This window comes from Petaurus breviceps, unplaced genomic scaffold, assembly GCF_028583685.1.
Source record: "Petaurus breviceps papuanus isolate PSGF00001 unplaced genomic scaffold, PetGlider_PUasm1.0 38, whole genome shotgun sequence".
Lineage (NCBI taxonomy): Eukaryota > Metazoa > Chordata > Mammalia > Diprotodontia > Petauridae > Petaurus > Petaurus breviceps.
In genome coordinates, this window is record NW_027186304.1 from 88846414 (window position 1) to 88854068 (window position 7655).

The following is a 7655-nucleotide window of genomic DNA, read 5'->3' on the forward strand; positions in this document are numbered from 1 at the left end:
AAGACTGAACAAATGAATAGCTCATCTTCCTCCTCCTCCTCCCATTTAGTGAAAGCCTTGGGTTTACTATTTTGTAATGGCTTAGTGCTTTTGGAAGATATTTTCCTTCCAAAGGTTTATTTGTTCCCATTGCCCTTCTGGTCAAGAGAAACACTCTCAGTCCTAACAAGCCGCTCTCCTACTGCCCAGGAAAACCTTGAATGTACCTTTCCCTTTTAAGTTGCTGTAATTGTTGCAAATATTGATCAAATGCCACTCATTTGAGGCAAAGTCCTATCCTCTGATATTTGTGGAATATACAGAGTAGGACATATGTCAGTAGGTGAAAACCCATTTAATTTATTTTAAGGACATTAGCTTGGGATCTGAGTAAAGATAGATCCAAGTCCCTCAGACTGCAGACTAATAAGACAGGAGTAGTAACCCAAAGACAGGATCCTCAGTGGCTCACTATGTGGTCTTAGGCGAGCCATTTAACATCTTGTATCAGTTGCTCTATGTCAAGCAGAAAGAACATCAAATAATTAACAAGGAATGTTATAGAGATAATTAACTGATGATCATGTGGCATTTGGAAAATACACAGTGCAATGTAAATCCACTAGCAAAACACTATTAGAAACATTATCTGTTTTCTTTCACTCTAGTGTATTGTTAATTAGGTAGCCCTCAAGTCAGAAAAAGGTGATCCATACCAAGGCTAAATCAAATAGTCCCAAGCTCTTCATTATTTCTCTCAGTGAAATTTGGTGCTTAGAAAATTTCACAACCTATAGCTCCATTGGATCAAGTTGAGATACTTAAAAAATGTATCTACTCAGTTATACATAGTCCATCCACTTCAGCCATTGAGGATCAGGAAGCATGCTAACTCTTTCTGACAATCAAATGTTTCTGTATGAGACAAGAAGCAACCAGTTCTGCAAGGCTGCCGAAAAATGGTCATATTGAAAACTAACTCTGACCCTTTGCCAGTTGCCCTTTATGTGTTATATTCCTCTGTTAGAATGTAATCTCCTTGAGACAGGGGTTGGATTTCTTCCTTGTATTTCTATCCCTCTTACTTAGTGCAGTGTAAATAATCACTTAATAAATGTTTTTCTCTGTTTTTCTGTGTCTCCGTCTTTCTCTGTCTTTCTCTCTCTGTCTCTCTCTATTTCTCTGTCTCTCTCTCTGTTTCTGTTTCTCTCTGTCTCTCTCTCTCCCAAATAGAATATAAGGTTTTCCTCCTAGATGTGAGATGTGTCTTATCCCAAGAGTTACAATTACAGGAGGCAGTGATTTCCTACCTATGTTGAGAGCAACAAACAAAGAGAAATTAATGAGATTCTGAACTTCTAATTATAATGATGTTCAAATGCCAATGCAGAAACTCTCTTAGGTGAATCACCTTTGGTTTCAGCAAGAAAGGGAGCTGGGATGTCTTATTTGCATAATAATCAATAAGCATTTCTTGATCACCTTGATTAACAATATGATTCAGAATATGTTTTCCCCAAACTCTGCCACTCAAAAAATAAAACAACAATAAAAAAACAACAACAAAAAAGCAATTATGAATGACATATTGAGGAACCAAATTGGAATCTACAAGATAGATGGTACTTGAAGTGCTGTTCAAGGTAAAAAAAAAAAATAAATATTTAATATCATCTAATATCAAGGAACTTAAATATTTAGGATCCTTAACCCTAACCCTCTATATACAAAATAAGAACAATCTCAGGTTTGTACTTCAGGGTTGGCTATACAGGCCCCTCTTTACCCAGCCCTACATCTCATGCCATTCAACCTGAACTTCCTTTCAGGCCCCAAAATGTTAATTATATCAAACAATGCAAAAGAAAGGGAGAATAACTGGAGAAGAAAAGAAGAAAATGTGCTTCTTTTCACCTAGCATCTATATAATTTTTAAGGTTTACAAAACACTATACATATTACCTTCACAAATACTGTGTGAGATAGGTACTATTATTGTCCCCATTTTAAAGATGAAGAAACTGAGGCTTTGAGAGGTTAAGTGATTTGCTCAAGGTCAGACAGCTGGTAAGTACCTGGATCGGGATTGAATGGAGACCTTCCTAACACCAGGTCTACAAGCTCTGTTCTGTGGGCCACATAGATTAAAAGAGCTTCCATACTCAAGAGAAGGAAGACACCCATCCAGGCTCAGTCCTTTCCTCTAGGGTTTGGCAAGGATCTGGACAAAGACATTTCCTCACAAATGCAAGGAAGCCGAGAACAACCAGAGGAATAACACAGTGGAAATTTTCAGGAATTGAGAGGGGGGAGGTAACAGGCAGAGGAGAAATGCATATATGCCCAGTCTAAGTCTACAAATGAATATTTAAGATAATGATTTACTTGTCCTGGATGTCCTGCAGACATCTTAAACTCAACATTCCCCTAATTGAATTCATTCACTTTCCCCCTAAGTTTTCCCCTCTTCCTAACTTTTGTGTTGCTATCAAGGGCACCACCATCTTCCCAGTTACCCAGATTCACAACTTAGGTGTCATCTGTGACTCTTCACACTCTTTTACCACCTCTCATCCTCCTATCCAATCTGTTGTCAAGTCCTATTTATACTACTTTCATAAGAGCTCCTCATATGCCTCCTTCTCTCCTCTGACACTTCCACCATCCTGATGCAGACCCTAATCAAGGCACATCTTGACTATTGCAATCATCTTCTCTGGTCTCCCTTCTTCAAGTCTCTCCCCATTGCAGTCCATCCTGCACTCACTGTCAAATTGTTGTTGTTATTCCGTCATTCCGTGTCCAACTCTACATGACCCCATAAATGTTGTCCATACTGTTTTCTTGGCAAAGATGCTTGAGTAGTTTGCCATTTCCTTCTCCAGTGTGTCCCCAATTTACTGAGGAGAAACTGTAGCAAATTGGGGTTAAATGATGAGCTATGAAAAAGACCTTCCTAAAGTACATATCTGACCATGAAACCTCTCCAATCAAAAACCCCTTTGCCTCCAGAATCAAATATAAAATCCTCTGTTTGGCTTTCAAAACCCTTTCCTATCTTCTTACACCTTATTCACCCCCACATCCTTTTTGATACAATGAGCCTGGCCTGCCATCAGATAGCACACTCCATCCTTTGACCATGGACATTTTTACTGGATATCTCTCATTCCTGGAATTCTCTTCCTTTTCATCTTTGTTTCCTGACCTTCCTTGATTTCTTCAAGTCTCAACTAAAACCCCATCTTTCATAAGAAATCTTACCCAATGTCCCTTAATGCTAGTAACTTCCCCCTGTTGATTAGTCATTCTCAAAGAGGACCAAAATGATATCACTATGTTGGAGTCAAGTGTCTATGTGACTGATTAGACCAATACAAGCTCAGAAAGTGCTCTCACAGTTTGGTCACAAATAGTCCACATGAAGATTTGGAGTGGAGATGTCTCTTAATTTGTGCATCTCACATTTCTTTTGAGCTACTGCAATTCTTCTTTGACCATTGAGAAAAATGCCTTCTTTGATGTTGGTATGCTGTGCTGGGTAGCCCTTTGCCAGTGTCTCCCATGACATGCAACCAATTCCAAAGTTCTTCAGAGAGACCTTGAGAGTGTCCTTGGATTGCTTATTCTGACCTTCACGGGAGTGTTTGCCTTGTGTGTGTTCTCTGTAAATTAGCCTTTTAGGCAACATATGATTGGTATTCAAACTAATCTATCTTGTATATGGCATAGAAACCTCTCCAGTGGGAAAACTGATTCAAAGTACTTCTTAACTGCTTCATACATTGGAAGTCTTCTCTGCTTTGAGACCTTAGCTTCTGATTGGCTGGTTGCTTCTGTACTCTCCAAGTTAAAGAGGAGACCTAAGCCAAAGATTTCTTCACCCCTCTTTGAAATGCAACACTGATTCCTCTCCATAAGGCTTTCTCTACCATGACTCATTACACATTAGGAAAATACCTTCTCTGAGAATGGATTGTACCCTACCAGAACTGCACTTCACTCTGCCCCTTGTGAATACTTAAGGACAACCAGAACATTAGAGGGGACAAAGAAGTAAAGATCAAACAACCTGGCTTTAGCACAATCATGGTCATACCAGATGAAATGACCTGGTGTTATGACTTCAGGAAATAAAGTGAATTCTATCACATAATATTGCTTCCATTTGGCACTGCTTCCTTTGTAAACTGACATTTTAAAAAATGAATGACATCCAAAAATAAGGATAGGAAAGAGTAAAATTTATAAATGCAATAACATTGAAATAGGAGATGAGAAAGTTCAAATCTGGCACTTCAGATACTTTAAACTTGTTACGAAAAGTATAAAGAAGGAAAGTTAAGTACAAGTAAAGGTATATAAAACCATGAACTAGAGAATAGGATACCAAGTAGATCAAAATGGAAGAGAAATGGTGAGGACAAAACAGAGGAAAAAATATTGAAAAAGAGTGATAAAAATGCTGTTAAAATGGGATATGTAAGTGGAAGTAGGGAAGGGTTTAAACTATATATTTAATTTAATTGGGAAATTAATTGGTTAGAAGAAGCAGAGAGAGGGAAAGAGAGACAGAGAGAGAGAGAGAGAGAGAGAGAGAGAGAGAGAGAGAGAGAGAGAGAGAGAGAGAGAAGAGAAATGGAAAAGGTGAAGGAAAAAAGAGATTAAAGTTGAGAGCAGGTAAAAATGGACCATTTTCATTTATAGATAAAACTAATTACAAGGATGAAATACTGGCTTAAAATTGGAAAAAATCAATATAAAAAAAGTAAACATTAAAACATAAACTTAACAATATTTTTTTTTTGTTAATGACTTAAATAATGAAATAAAATTAAAGAGGAAGAAGAAAAATGAATAGGAACACAAAATCCCACACATTTTTAACATAAAAGAAGCATAATTAAAAACAAGACACTTACAGATTGAAAATGAGAAGATTAAACAAAATTTACTACGTATCAAATGATTTCATGAAAGTTGGAGTAGTAATCATGGCACCAGACAAAACAAAACAAAATTTAGAAGTCACAATATTGAATTGTCAGAATCAGTAATGGTTTGAAGCCAGATCATTACCAACTTGCAAGAGCCAATAATTAAAATTTCAGGTATTTTGTGAGTCAATTGTTAAACACAGTGCACAGTTCAATCAGTCCTTGAACAGCTAACATTGTTTTAAAAAGAATTAGTGTCAATTACAGAAGAGTATATTTTCAATAAATTACTGACTATATTAAGTGATTGTAATTTTTTTTAAAAGCAATCAGGGGTAAGTAACTTGCTCAAGGTTACACAGCCAGTTATTTTTGTGTCAGTGCCAAGTATCTGAGGCCAGAACTGATCCCAGGTCTCCTGACGCTGGGGCTGGCACTCTTACTCACTGTGCCACCTGGCCACCCCTAAGTAATTGGGGTTAAGTAACTTGCTCAAGGTTACACAGCCAGTAATTTTGTGTGGGTGTTAAGTATCTGAGCCTGGAACCAATCCCAGGTCTCTTGACTCTGGGGCCGGCACTTTTACTCACTGTGCCACCTGGCCACCCCTGTACTTTTAATAATGAATATTTGAAAGTAAATGCAATCAAATTTTATTCCAATGGTATCTATACAAGACAAGGAAAAAAGTCTGGAGTAGCTATAAAGTTGTTAGAAAATATTCCTAAAATCATCATTTGGCACTTTAAATTATTGATTGCAATTATCACTTGATTATTCAATATCTGAAATAAGACAATTTAATTGTTTAAAAATATTTCTGCATAAAAGTCATTATATTTATCATTAGTCTCATAATAATAAAAAAAATTCAGGGGAGGCCTGGTGGCTCAGTGAGTAAGAGCACCAGCTCCAGTGTTGGGATGACCTCAGGATCAAATCGAGGCTCAGATACTTAGCACCACACCCAGAAATAACTGGCTGTGTAACCTTGAGCAAGTTACTTAACCCTGATTGCTTTAAAAAAATCAAATCAAGTCAGAAACTGTTTCTAGAGGACTTGATTTTGAAATTAGTAAAATTGGTTTAGTAGTGAGACTAAGATAGGCAGTATGTAGTTTGCAAGTTGCTACCATTTTGTGGTATAAATATTCTAATTATATGTGCATTGTTCTCTATCTTCTTATCTGGCAAATAGGTTAGATACAATTAATTTCTTGTAAGACCTTGTTTTAATGATTTTCATTTTTGAAGAATTTCCATTACTTTCAACTGCATTGCTGTCAAGATCAACTAACATTCAGAAAGCACAGAAAGTAATCAAATATACCATAAGAGTTTTGGAATGTTTAAAGATTGGTACTAGAGACCATGAATCTCAAGATGAAGATTTCATTGTCATATAACTTTAAAGACATTCAATATAATAAAAATAATATATTTAATGTACTTCCTAGTAATGTGTTGCTAGAAAATATAGTTCAACACATGAACTTAGGTCATGAATTGGACAGACAGAACAATGAAAGCATTTTAATTATTTTGATTTATTAGAAACATCTACTTGGCCTTATGAAGAATATATTTTACCATGGATAGTTGGTTAATAAATGTATTATTTAAGTAAAATTTTAAAGCATAAAAATTATTTGAATGATTTGGGGGATTTTTTAGATAATAGTGTGACAATCAAATAATTTTCTAGTTTCTGTAACTAAACAAAAAACTAATAACACTATTGTGGTCAGTAGTACTAATGCTTAAAGGAGTTTTAATTTAATGAATATAATTTCTTTGAGAATAAGAAATAGTATAATGGAGATCATTTATCAGATTTCATGACCACAAATCTATTGGGAAAATGTTATTAGATTGAAAAGCACTAATTTTCTCAAATCATGGCTGAATTGCAGTTAGTTACAGATATAAAAATTCAGCAAAAATTTACAAAAGTATTCTGTAAGAATCATTGGCTTACAATAAAGAATATTGTAAATTCTGTCATTATTTGTAAATTATGTGCTACATATCATTTATATCACTAAAATTTTTAACAATTGGTATGCACAGTTTGCACACACACATATGTTTTTTACCCTTGAGAGCTGATTGTTAAACATTTATCAACATGCTATTGGAAGAATCTATAATATATAAGTATATGCTATTCAGTCCAATAATTTAAAATAAATGTAGAATTGCCAAAAATATATAAACTATCTACTTTAAAATATAAAATAGCATTCTTATGCAATTGTCTCATAAAATTCACTTTAATTAGCTGTAAAGGAATTGCCAAAGTGCAGAGGGAGAGAAGCACCAGTGAAGACAAATATACAGGTTAGATCTATCAAACATTTAATGAGCAACTTATGCCTATTCTATACAAATTATTCTTTAAAATTAAGAAAGAAAAAAATCTGTGAATATTTTTATGGGACAAATAGTTTTAGTACCTAAATTACAGAAGGAAAAAGTAAAATATGATACCCCTCTACTAAAAAAAAATCAATGCAAACATCTAAAGTAATACACTGGAAAAAACTCTTTAGAAATATATGCAAAAAAATTATTCATAGTGACCCTCTTAAAGTTATGTCAGGGATTCAAGGATAGTTCAATATAAGGAAAACAATTTAAAAATCATATTAAAAATAGAAACAGTCCATGTCAAAAGCTTGTGCAAATAGAGGGGGGTAAAGATGATGGAGTGGAAGCAGGAACTCACCTTAACTCCCA

The 7655-nt window shown here is 35.0% G+C and overlaps 1 pseudogene; it reads left to right on the top strand.

The window, feature by feature from the left end:
* Nucleotides 1–6833, top strand: part of LOC138170286 (E3 SUMO-protein ligase KIAA1586-like) — a 70858-nt pseudogene extending 64025 nt beyond the window's left edge.
* Nucleotides 6834–7655: the final 822 nt, after the last annotated feature.